Raw genomic sequence first — 13,801 nt, forward strand, 5'->3', positions numbered from 1 at the left:
TCCTTGGGAACCACCTGCACGTTGTTGGCGGCGTACCACTCCATGGCCTTTTTACCGTAATGGCAAGATGCCAAATCCGGCCAAAACAGTACGGAACAACCGTGTTTCTTCAGGAAAGGCAGCAGACGTTTATTCAAACACTCTTTCACGTAAATTTCTTGGTTGACAGTCCCGGAAGCTATGAAAATGCTGCTTTTCAAGCCACAGGTACAGATGGCTTGCCAAACCAGATATTTCTTTGCGAACTTTGACAGTTTCATGTGCTTGAAAACATCTGCTACCTTTCCCCTTCCTTTTGCCGTATAAAACTCCTGTCCCGGAAGCTGCTTGTAGTCGGCTTTGACGTAGGTTTCGTCGTCCATTACCACGCAGTCAAACTTCGTCAGCATCGTCGTGTACAGCCTCCGGGATCGCGCTTTGGCCGTCGTATTTTGTTTATCATCGCGATTTGGAGTCACTACCTTCTTGTAAGTCGATAGTCCGGCTCGTTTTTTGGCTCGATGCACGGTTGTAGACGATACACCCAGCTTATTTGCGGCATCTCGGAGAGAGAGGTTAGGGTTTCGCTTGAAACTACCGGCAACTCTCTTTGTCGTCTCAGCGGCTTCCGGTTTTCGATTTCCCCCGATCCAGACTTCCTGGCTGTCGACAAACGTTCCCCAAACACTTTAATTACATTTGTAACGGTTGATTTGGCAACTTTTAACGATTTTGCCAACTTTGCGTGCGAGTAGCTCGGATTTTCGCGATGCGCGAGCAAAATTTTGATACGCTGCTCTTCTTGCTTGGACGGCATTTTGACAACTGAAGAGTGAATTCCAAAATCAAAATAGGAGCAACATTCTACACACACACACCTTCAAAATGAGGGGTGTTCAGGTTTTTTAAATGCAAAATTGAAAGAAATACGTCAAGTTGATATTGACCAAATTTTGACCGTATCACCCTTTATCTAACAGTGATTCTTTTATTAATATGATATCATTTCAGAGTACCTAATCATGAAATATTCTGCAGATCCTGAGGAACCACAACATGAATTAAAAAGTATAACATATTTAGGACCATACATAAATGACGAAGCATTTTTTTTACCTAGGGAATCTAGAGACGTGTATTCCAACACCACAGTAAGTTTAAAGAACTCAACCGTTGGGTTGGTTTTATTAGCTGTGCAAGTTCTGCTGTGGTTTATCGACTGTGATTAGCCCTTAAGATGAAGGTTACCTATCGAGTTAATAAACATTTAAAAAATGATTTTTCTCTGTGACATCACTTCAGATTGTAAAAATATCTTGTCGTTTTGTGCTAAATAATAAATAATAAAAATCTAAGAGAGCTTTTCCAATCGGATGTGATGTCTCAGAGAAAGCCATTTTTGAAATATTCATTTAATCGCTAGTTCACTTTGACTTTAATAGCTGTGTACGATTTGTTCATGATTTGATTTTTTTTCAAAGGCTAGTCGGCTTCAAAAATCGTTGCTTAGTTGTTCTCTGTACAGGCTCTATGGTTATAGATCTTTTTTGATCATGAGGAAATCGTTGGTAACTCAAACGTCTAATGTTTTATAAAAGAAACTTATACCTTTCCAAGTTCGGGACTGATGAGCCTCACAATCCAAACAAACAGTACAAGGTTTTTTTCAGGCTTCGTTAGAGGTTTGGTCAACTGGAACTTACTACCGTGGTTCGTGAAAAATTCTACATCGGAAGAAATTTTTAAGAGAGGTTGTTTAGATTTTTGGAAGAGTATACAAAAACTGCAGTTTATGTCCGGAATTTTTGGATAGTTAATAAGTTATGATTGCATTTGTCCAATTATGTACTTCAGATGTAGTAAATAAAATGGTTCGCCGTAATAGATAGACTTTATAATAAATAAACAAACAAATAAACAAATAACCCCGATTAATTTACTTATTGGGTACTTACTTAATATGAAACGAGATTAATACAGCCAAGTTTATTTATCTATTTATTTATTTCTTAGTTTGTAACTTTTTAGTCTATCTCTTTCGTATGCTGTCGACTGTGTTATTGCCCTGTTTATACCCTTAAATAAGTAGATTATGAAATTTTTAAGTTGTATGACATTCTAGCAATGTGGCTGAGGGACTTCTTGCTAAGGCTTCCCACCTTTTACGGAGATGAACTAGCCTACGGCTAAACATCTCCTAAATAAAGAATAAACATGCCAAGTTGAGTCAAGCCATATATATAACAAATAGATCTTGAGTTAAAGTTAATAGAAGTTGAATGAATTGCACTTAACTAAAATTAAGGATTTTTGTATTTTGTGACACACACACTTAGATTTTGCAAAATTTACCACGAATTTCAAATTTTGCCAAGCGTTTGGAAAAATTGTTTATAGTTTGGTTGTTGTTTTGTGAATCCGTGCAGTTTTTTTTATAAATATATTTTAATTTTATTTGTAATAATGATTGAGATTTTATAGAGGAAGAATAAGTAGGGTACAATTTAACAACAATACTTTTTTATTCGCACAATTTTCTCCCCGATTTTTTAAAAACGTCCTCTATTTCAAATTTCTTTCAGCTTGGCTAGCACTTTCGCTTTCCATGCGCTCCTAACAGAGTGGTCGATTTCATATTATCAGTAAAACGAAAGTTCGTCTTCGTTTTGATAGATATTTTAAGTATTTTCGCCAAAGTAAAATGTGAATGCCGTAAGTTCGTTAAATTATTTTGCTGATTTCGGCAGCTTTGAATTTTTCCAATTAGATCAGTGATTACTATTGACGGGGCTTGGTAAATTTACCGAAATTTTGCTAAAACCAGATCCGAATTTCAGTAAACTATTATTTATTCAACGAAACATCGCAATTTTTTTGTTTACTGGACTTTTACGGCAATATATTTCACTGAGGACAGATTTTGAATTTAAGTGTGAAGCTTCCTTATAAAAAGATATATAGACAAATTTATTGAATAACATGCGTCTTAAGATGCTTCATGAGAAATTTAAAATGACGCAGCCAAGTCAAGTAACTTTGCTTCAAAATGTTGCAAAATTGCCCACAACCAAAATTGTATTTTTGTCAAAGTTCCGATCCGTTACGAAAAATGCAACACAATCTTACGCATATGCATTACATTCTTGCATTTTCTTTTTCGGTGCCTACTCCCATGTTTAGAAAATAATTTTCCCAAAAACCGCAGTTTTCCATACCGTTTCAACTCTGGTCCAAGAGTTCCGGAAAGCACCACCATGGCCGATAAATCGGAGACGGATGGCAGGCATGGAAGGAATTTCTTTTTTGTACGCAACTGAAAGCTTTCATGCATCATGTTTTTTTGGTATCTACCTTTTAGGCATGTGTAATGACGGCTGCGGTTGTTGGGCACGTTCGTGGAAAATGACACATTCACATTTTATTTCTGTTTTAGTACTGTTACTACCGGTCTACATGGTGCTTCCATGTACGTATCCATACGAACTAGCAGGAAAACGGAGCACTCGCCAAGGTTCAAACGGCTAATGCAGCAGCCTAGAACTGTTGGAAGAAAGGAATCCTTCTCTGTTCTGAGACGTCTACCTCGTGTTACTCGAAAATGAGCATAGATTAGCAGCATCACATGCAGCATTATTATTTATGCCTCGTTTGCTGTGTTGTGCCATAAAGCCGACTGGATGGAGATGGGGAAATTAGAAGAAATGTGCTCCAAATAGGTATCACTCCTTTCTTTTTACGACTAGCGACTGTTGTAGTCGGTGGCACTGCCTTTCAAAGGGGAACTTGAGATCGGCGGAAACGAGAGCTTCCATACGTATAATGTGGGACTTTGTTGCGTCGTAAAAATATGGCATGACATGGCACGGTTATTTGTGGCTTTTGGAAAAGAAAGGTAACAAAAAGGATAATGGATGATACGGCGGTTGGATTGAGTCCCATGGTTGCTGAATGAAACATTACCTGTTCTGCTGCTTAGCGCTTCACGGATTTTGATTTCTTATTCTTAAACATCTGATGTACTGTATCGCTTTGTTACATTATTCTTTCTTAGTATTGTGCCAATTCCACAACACACTGAAGCAAAGGCACTATTTCAAATAGAGCAGCCTGGTTGGAAAATTATTTCATAATGGCTGAAAGATTAATTTCTTCAAAGTTCTTTTTTTAAGAAATCCTTGATTTTTATTTATGTACAGTGGTTGTACGATTTTGGCACGTACCAAATCTAGGCACGTTACAAAATATTGACCATGTTGCTGAGGTAGATATCGACGGTGGCGTGAACACCGGAACGATTCAACTGAGTGGGAGAGTTCGGGCTAAAGATGATGTAGTTAAGTGCTTCTTGCAGAGCACTGATCATGGTGCCGTTTTGATTGCGCTGACTGTTGCCCCAAGCATGGTGTTTGGCGTTCAGGTCGCCAGCGATGATATCATTCTCCCACTGCCGAGTTAACTTAACGATTTCTCTTCACAGTGTGGACAATGTGGACATCTTTGGAACAATAGGCCGCAACAATGGTAATAGGGCCGAAAGAAGTGAAGTCAGCTTCGATAGTCTTCAGTTGCTTAGATGCCTAGTGTGCTCTCGCCTACCTTTGTTGCCGGCAGAGAATAAAATTATTGACTGCTTATGGGGTGTTTACACTTATGCTATTTCACTAGCGCTAATGAGATAGCTGCTAGCAAAAAAACTCACTAACATAATGTAAACAGGGCGTCAGCGTCTACCAGAATGAAATTTCAGGACCAACTGAAATTCGTGCTAGTTGGCGAGTACACTAGCGCGAGTAAATCCGCACAGATGTAAACACCCCATTAGGCTGAGTGTGAAAGCATCATTGCTCTATCCAGACCGTATATACTAAATGGTAAAAGCCGAGGCAATGAAACAGCCAACAAAAACATCAAGTCACTCGCGAACAGGCGACTCACATCGTTGGCCTTCGCTCACACAGCATGTAATTGAGGCAGTTTTCCATAGGAAATTTACGTTCAGTCATTAAAAATAAGGATTGGGTACCATCACGGAAGAATAAACGTGCTGACTGAGCTACTGACTGAGTGCTCTGCTGTAAGTTTCTCGTTTACTTCCCAATCATTCAGACTCTCACGAGGCAGTGCATGATGAGGCGGATGGCTGTGCATTAGACTGATGCAAAATTTGAAATTTTCGCTCCACAGTGCTTAAACGGTTCCAAATTGGGTCCCGCTTAGCCTCCCAAAATATGAACTACTTTAGTAAGAAACTGACTTGGCACAAACCATTTCAAGCTTATATGGGAATTACTATGGAAGAACTTAGTTTATTGTTCATATCTATCTAACAATTCACCACATCACTATGCTTTTAAAAATGATAGCAGTGATTGTAGCAAATTTTCTCAGCTACAACTTTGTTGAAAACCACTTTCCAAACAAATGGAAGGAACAAAAGTAATTAATGATTGAAGTCACTGATGTCTTATGATTATGCTCAATCAACTGTTCAGCAGGCAACATTGGTGTTTATGGCGCGTAGAATAGAGGACAAAAATCATGGCTACTATGTCACACAGCAGAATACAGTGTTGCTCACAGAACAGCTGATTGATCATGCCATAAGATTATCAATCTCTTAAACAATTAATAACAATTTAATTTGACATTTGGCTAAAAAAAAAAATGGGTAGAAGACAATCAACAAAAAGTTTGGTTTTCCCATAGTAATTTCCATATAAATTTCGAATAGTTTGTGCCACGTCAGTTTCTTACCAAATGAGTTTAAATTTTGGGAGGCTAATCAGGACCTGATTTGACACCGTTTGAGCACTGTGGAGCAAAAATTTCAAATTTCGCATCAGTCTACTGTTCACATTCTTATGAAAATGACTCATTGAACCTGACTGTTTTGTGCACTGCTTGCTGGTGTTACTCGACCGCGCTGATCTATTGTTAGGTTTTTGTGATGTGCATTGATTTTTTGTACAGAGTGATTTGAAAAAGAAAACTGATATTTAGTTATTGTATGATTGGATCACTGGAGGAGGAATGGTTTAAAAAATACTAGTGAAAAATATGCGTTGAAGCATCGGGAATGCGCTCCCGGATATATTGAATTGGTGAGTACGTTCCAGTTGAAGATTGTTCTTATACATTTCTCGATTTCATTTTCGAGGAGACGTGGCTTGCTTTAGTGGGCAGCGCATTTGATGGTCGGTTTGTTGTGGCTGTTGGCTCGCCCTTGCGTGCTGGCGCCCCTATCAGGTTGAAGAAAATTTCCCCTATCTGATGATGGTGTTGGCATGCATGGGCGGGATGTCGGTTGTGCTGGTTTGGGGTCCTTTGGCCAGAAGAATGACCTCGATCGCGTGAGGCATGTTCTTCGGTTTTTACGGTTAGGTGCCTACGAATAATTCATTATGATTTTTTTTTCATGTTGAAGCTAAATTCGTTAAGAAAATAAATGTTGTGATCGAACATGCAAGCTTGGCACTTGAACGATTAGTTTTTGATGTGTTGTAAGGTGTGTCCCTAACACGATCATGAGGGCCGTGGTTCAAGACTGACGGTAGTCACGGCGGGTCGTGTTTGATTGTGTATTTTATTGGTTTTGACGCGGTAGTTTGACGCATAATCAGGGCGCTCCGGTGAAATATGAAGAAAAAACAGTCGTTTTAAAATGCAATGGAGTTCGGTCGAGATAGCTTAAAAGATGTGCAATATTTGTCCGCTGGCAAAAAGATCGCGTCAGTCGTAATTGACCTTGTGCAGTAAGTAGCACGGTAGCCAAAAAAAAAAAAACACAAAATGTGAAAGTTTTATGGATTTTGTTCCAGTCTTACGGAAGGAACAAATCAAAACAACGAACGTCGCGTAAAAGTAGATTTGAATGAAGGCATAAGCACTTTTTTGTCTCCAGGTTTAAAAGATCATTGGTCGTAGAGGCTTATTCTTGTGTAAAGGGCTCCGCCGTCAAGTTTGAGTTTGAATAAATCCTTGGTTCTATCATATTAAGGAGATGTATAGTAACATTGCTTGATTATCGTGTGTTTTGTGAAACTTAACATCATTCTCAACATTACCGGAGAGGCTGGTTTTTAAGGATTGCAATAACAACGTGATCGTAGCTTGTATGATGTGATATGAGGGGCTTGGTGGCCTTAGAGCGACAATTTTTGCTTACTGAGTAGAACATCATGAGTTTAATCTAAAGCCCCTCCACATTCAAGGTTCGTTAATTACTTTATTTGTTAATGTGAATACATTTGAATAACAACAAAAAGATCGTTGGTGTGTTGCAATAAAAGGAGCTCGTTTGCCTAGTGGAAAACGTTTTTGCTTACTGAGCAGAATATCGTGGGTTTAATTCCAAGCTCCTTCGCGTTATATGATCGTTAGGACATCAATCGAATGATGCGACAGTATAATCTACACTGTGAAGTCATCAGCAGCACTATGTCAAATTAAAAACCGACTAAAACATAAAAGAAATAATGCATAGCATGTACATAAGTAAATCATTGTAGCCATTGTTGTAGTAGTATGGCCCACAAAAATAAAAGTTATAATTTTCGACGGGCCAACCTCTAGATTTGTGTCTTTAGGTGACAAAACCATTCTCTGAAAGTTTTAGCTCATTTGGTTGTAGGATGAGTATGGGGATTTTGATTAAAAATCATGAAATAATGACACCTCTACACTCTTTCGATCATAAAAAAAATTAAATTAAAACACATGATCTCTCAAAAATATTCATATCATCTGTTAAAATTGAAATTTTTGAACAAAAACTATCTCACTGCTGACTATATTTCCCCTATTTCTCCCCAGTCAACCAGAAAATGAGGATCTGAAATTCGTTCATTTTTTGTTTTTAATTAAGAGTTTTTAATAATAACGGTCTGGTTCATTCCAAAAAAGAACTAGAGTGTTAAGGACCGATCAATTTATACTTGATGCTCCACCCACCCACTGGCTATTTTATCGAATGTGCATCTTAAATTTGAGGCTCTTAAACGAGCTTTCCCATGCTCTCAACGTTTGTTACTGAGCTAAAAGTTACTTAGTGTTTTTGAAGTACCACCCCAGTTCTTTATTAAGAGCTTTCTATACCAACCAGGCATGGAAAATCATTTGCATTCATTTCATACATTCATTTACATTCATTTGTCTCTAACTTTTTTCATCAACAACATTCTGCAAAATAATGTATAGAGCTTTTGTAGGTTTTGTTATTAGCTATAATTTTTGCTTGTAACTCAAATCCGTATCTCTTATGCATGACGAATCAGAGTGAACAGAAGCCACTACTGTTTTTCAGTGAATGTATTTTACAGTATCAGTATCAAGTTCTGTCCGCTTTAGCTCGTGATGCATAAGAGATACAGATTTAAATTATGAGCAAAAGTTGTAGCTAGTAACAAAACCTACAAAAGCTCTATACATTATGTTGCGGAATGCTGTTGATGAAAAAAGTTAGAGGCAAATGAATGTAAATGAATGTATGAAATGAATGCAAATGATTTTCCATGCCTGATGCCAACCAATGCATGAATTAGGGTATTGTGTGGCAAGCACAATGAGACTCTATGCACAGGGAATTGAACTGACTGCCTCTAGCTTGGTCATATCACTCCTTTATTGACTAGGCTATCAAAGGCCTCATGGATGGCTTAGAGCCTCAGATATCCTAGTCAGTAAATGCACGGATTTCCAAGCATGGAGGTGGCGGGCTCCATTGCCCGTCAGGTACGAGATCCGGCTTAGGAAATATTTCTGGCTTGAAATTTGTTAAAGAGCAGTCCACGCCAAATGACGAATCGGAAAAACTCGCCCTTCTCAGATTTGTATAAAACATTGCGTAATTGTTTGTTATGGGCAATGTTTCATATTTTTGTTCGTTCATTTTGTATCTTGTAATATTTTCAAAATTACGTATTTGAAATTATTAAATGCTTAGAATATCACTTCTGATTGAATTCATGTAAGAGATAACATTGTAGACAAAACTAATGTCTATCTGGAAAAAATATACAAGAATTGATGTTTTTTTCTTAATTTAAAGTAAGAAATTCCAAAAAAATGTTAAGAGCTTAAATACCTCATAGCTCATAAAAATGCAAATTTTTGGAATGTTTCAAATTATAGGCACTTGAAAATTGACAAAAAATAAAATAGTTTTGAACTGTCAAGAAGTTTGCATTTTTCATGAGCTCATTTCATCACATCATTTCGGTTAGAAGTGACGTTTTCATCTACTATTTTTAGGAAAATTTCAAAAGCGCAATTTTGCAAATGTAACAAAATCCAAAATGGCCGAATTTTTAGGAACAGTGTGAATCATTGACCATAACAAACAGTTATGCAAAGTATCATACAAATCGGAGAAGCTTGATTCAAAAATATGTATTTTTTTCGCTATTTGCCAAAAACTGTTCTGAAGTAATACGCAGAGTTGCCAGAAAGTTTTGGAAAGAAGCTTTTTACCTGATCTAAAAAATGTTTTGTATTGTCTGCATCAAGGTTGCAAATACTCATTTCAGCTAAAATAATGTTTTTCGGAATAATAAAACCAAAATATGGTATGATGGCATGTTTAACTTGTAACTTACAAGAAGAGGTTACAAAGTATGCGTTTGAAACATAAAACCTGTAAATTTTGCTTTCTATGAGCCACAATCAGCGATTTTCTTATCGCTGAGTGAGTGAGTGAGTGAGTGAGTGAGTTTGTGAAAAATCGCTGATTGTGACTCTCATGAAGTGAAATAAACAGGTTTAATATGTCAAACACATTCTTTGCAACCTCTTCTTGTATCCTACCAATTCAAAGTTTGATCATGGCATCTAATTATTTCATAATTTAGAAAAACATTGTTTAAGCTGAAATGAGTATTTGCAACCTTGGTCTGCATAGCTACTTTTTTATTTGGTGAGCAGGAAATGGGTGCCCACAATTGAAATTTGGATTAGAAGTAGTCCCAGATAAATATTTCATAGCTTTTTTAGTTATTAAAACATTTAAGGGATCCTGGACTTTGAAAAATGAATAATTATCCAAGCTTCAGATTTAACATCACAATTCATGGATAATTTTCAACGCAGCAAAAAATAAATTTTAATATTACATCCAGAAGGATGCAATTCAATCATGTCGAAAATTTCATGTAATTTTTATGGCCACAAAAATAAACAAATGCAGTAAAAGCAGCGTAACGTCAGTCCATGCACTGTATTAATGATAATTTTGTCCTTTTTGGCAAGTAATATTACACCATATTTTCGACACGATTGAAGTGCATCTACTTTGAAATAATATTAAGGTTAAATTTTAGCTGTGAAAGTTGTTTCATTTGGAGTCAAAATCATGAGAATACAAGAAAATAAACACAACTAAAGGAAATTCTAGGGATAAATGTAAATGAATTCTAAGAAGTATTGAAATGTAGTTATGAAAGGAACTTAATGAAAAATATAAAAAGGCTTCCGAGGTAAAATCACCTGATTTTTGATTAAACCTAACGAAAATTTCAAGGAAATTGCGAGAGAGCATCGCAAAGACATACATTTTAAATGGAATTCCGTGGTAGTTGTGAGGAGAATCCCAAAAGAATCTTGAAGATAATTCTAGGAGCATATATTCTTAGTGAGTTTTAAGCTTGATTTCACTGCACTAGTAGTGTCGTTACTGGACCGAGTACATTTGAAATTTTATTTATTATTTACAGTTCCTAGTTCTATCAGGCCTGTTTTAGATTAGCTTGTTTTGAATTCGAAAAAAAAAACTACTAATAACTACTATTTACAACTACAACTAACCTTTAACTACTTTATACACCTAATCTACTATATACAAATTGCTTATCGAAGCATGTTCTGATGTATTGCATTTCTGCACAAACCAAGTCTTAATGTAATCAATTTTGAAATCTAATCTTGTGTCAAAGGGACGATCAAGGATCATCCTCAGCACTCTGTTCTGAGCGACCTGGATTTTGTTCCTGTGTTTTGGAGGCATTGATTTTGATTTTCTACGTGGTGGCATAATCAGCAAAGGCGTCAAGGCTCGTCAAGGTTCGAGCTTGTTTGTTATTTCGCGAGGCATCCTACCCTTGACGGTTATTGTGGTATCATCTGCGAACAGGAAGAACACGCAACCGTCTCCGAGGGGAGGAATGTCAGAAGTGTAGATGCTGTAAAGCAAAGGGCCCAACAGACTTCCTTGCGGAACACCTGCTGGGATGGAGAACGTGTTTGAAAGGCAGCCATTCAACGATACCTTAAACGACCTTTGCTGAAGGTAGTTACGGGTGATTTTAACAAGATTCAAAGGAAAATTGAAGTTACAAAGCTTGTATACAAGCCTATTGTGCCAGACATTGTCAAACGCTTTCTCAACGCCTAACAATGCCATGGCTGTGGACTTGGATACAGCCTTGTGACTTCGGATGTTTTGTACTAGCTGATGATTTGTGGAGTACCCCTTCCTGAACCCGAACTGTTCCGGTAGGAGAATGTTGTGTTCCTCGACAAACTTGAGCGAACGATTGAGAACAAGTTTTTCGAACAATTTGCTCAGCGCTGAAAGGAGGCTGATCGATCTGTAGTTTGAAGCTAGCGTTAGGTCCTTGCCGGGTTTGCGGATAGGTATGATTTTTGCTACTTTCCAGATGCTTGGAAAGTAGTGCAGTTCCAAGTATCTGTTGAAGACAGCAGCCAGCAGAGAGTGAACCTTCATACTGAGATTTTTCAACTCTATGTTGAATATTTCGTCGAACCCGGGGGCATTCATGTTTTTGGTGCATTTCAGCGCTGAGCAAATCTATTCCACTGTGAATCTATCCTCCGGAGGGATAGCACAAGGGGAGAAATCAAGGTTGAGTACGCATTGCTCAACCTGAACTTTGAGCGGATTTTGGATGTTGAGGCAAGAGTGATTTGGCAATATTCTCACCAATCGCATTCTCCTGAGGGGTGATTATGAGCCATCAACGAGCTTAGGTACCTCATATTTATACCTCTAGCTGTATCAACATTACCGAACCAATGATATCCCGTTTACATACGGTCTATCTTCACGCTCACTCGATTCTTCTCATTTCTATTCCACACTAAAACTCAATCAACTACAAGTAGTAGAAAAAATACTTAGGAAGTACTAATTAAAATTTATTGGGAATTATTTGGAGAGTTTCAAAAGAGTTCTGAAGAGAGCCACAATAAGCTTCTGACTAAATTTCATAGAGAATTATGCGGAGATTTCAAATTCCAGTGAGTTGAAATATTTCCTAGTAAGGGGACGGTCTCGTATTTAAATCTCATCATCACTATACAAAAAAAAAAAAAAACAAAAAAATATGCATTTTATATCACTTTTGTTCTACACGGTAAGAAAAATGTACCGAAAAGTAAGTTCTTTTTACTCATTTCGGCATTATAATGCAGGGAGCCAATAGTAGGTAAAGTGGGTCAAAGTAGTTATCATTTACTTTTGTGCATTTCGTATGGAATTTTCCACTCGCTTTCAACCCAAAAGTAAGTTAGTTGTACCCAATAGTAGGTGAATATGATTATACTCAACGTTGGGTTCCGCACAGAAAAGGAGACAAACAAGTCTTAAGTAGGTAAAAGTGAACTGGTCGTAGGGTAATTTTTTCTTACCGTGTAGCCTAGATGGCAAGTTCACTGATAACGAATCTTACTTAGGGAGTGAGTAACTGTTACTCATTCGTATGGAAAAAATTCTAAAAATGATGCGTTTAGAGTGACCCACGCTTTTAGAGATTTCCCTATACGAATGAGTAAAAGTGACTCACAATTGAGTAAAAGTTTCTCACTCTCTGAGTTCGTTTTCCGTGTACAATACAACGAACATACCTCGGCAGTCAAACGATAAATGCAGTTAAACAAAGCTTCAAACGACAACTTGTCAAATCTCTTAGCAATCTCACGTAAACTAACAACAATATCTTGTTGGGGAAACATTACCCATTCTGATGGTGATGATAGTTTGCGTGGGAGTTTCTAAGTGTTTCAGTAAATTGACGTTTGAATCTTTATTTACAAAAGCAGGCTCATGCACAATATGTTGTCATGTGTGATTTTGGGTTTTCGAAGACAACAAATCAAGAAGACTGGCAACTTTGCCAGAACCCAAGCGACATATACAGTAGCGCTGCGCTTGAGTGAAGGTGGAAGCTACGCATAGAAAAATGAACAAATACACAAACCCTTCTTCTGAGGATGTAATCTTTGCTATAAAATTCGTTCGAAGCATTTACCTTTGAGCGGCAGATGACGCAATTATACCTGTCTCATAGCGTTTGTTTGAGAAAATAGAAGAGTTGCCAGTCTTCTTGATTTGTTGTTTTCGGTTTTAGTGAGTGTTTTTGGTAACATTTTGTTTCGCTTTCACCATATACACTTTTCCGATTCAGTTCAGTCGATTTAACCAGTCCCTCGATTTTACCATTATTGTTATATGTACATACTAATCCATACTTCCGCTGTTTGGTATTTTTTTTACGACGGAAGTGGTCGGCAAAAATTAAAAAATCAGAGAAAATTAAAAAATTTCAATATTTATTTCGAAGTTGTACAGACTTTTTTCAACCAACCTCAATTAATGACAAAAAATAATGGAGTCTTGATTTCTTAGGTGTAACGGCCATTTGAAATTTTACCGACTGTTCAAAACCCCCGTAAAATTTTACCGACTTCGGTTATGTGAATTCAGTGTGTATGTGGTTTGAGTCGCTTAAGTTTTTTTTCGACTACGCCCCAGTGGTTAGTGTATTCAACAGCATCGGCAAACACCAGAGTTTACCGTAACCTGGCACCACGC

Source organism: Ochlerotatus camptorhynchus, unplaced genomic scaffold (assembly GCF_037179485.1).
Source record: "Ochlerotatus camptorhynchus isolate MF236.1 unplaced genomic scaffold, CSIRO-AGI_Acam_v1.1 ptg000176l, whole genome shotgun sequence".
Classification (NCBI taxonomy): domain Eukaryota; kingdom Metazoa; phylum Arthropoda; class Insecta; order Diptera; family Culicidae; genus Ochlerotatus; species Ochlerotatus camptorhynchus.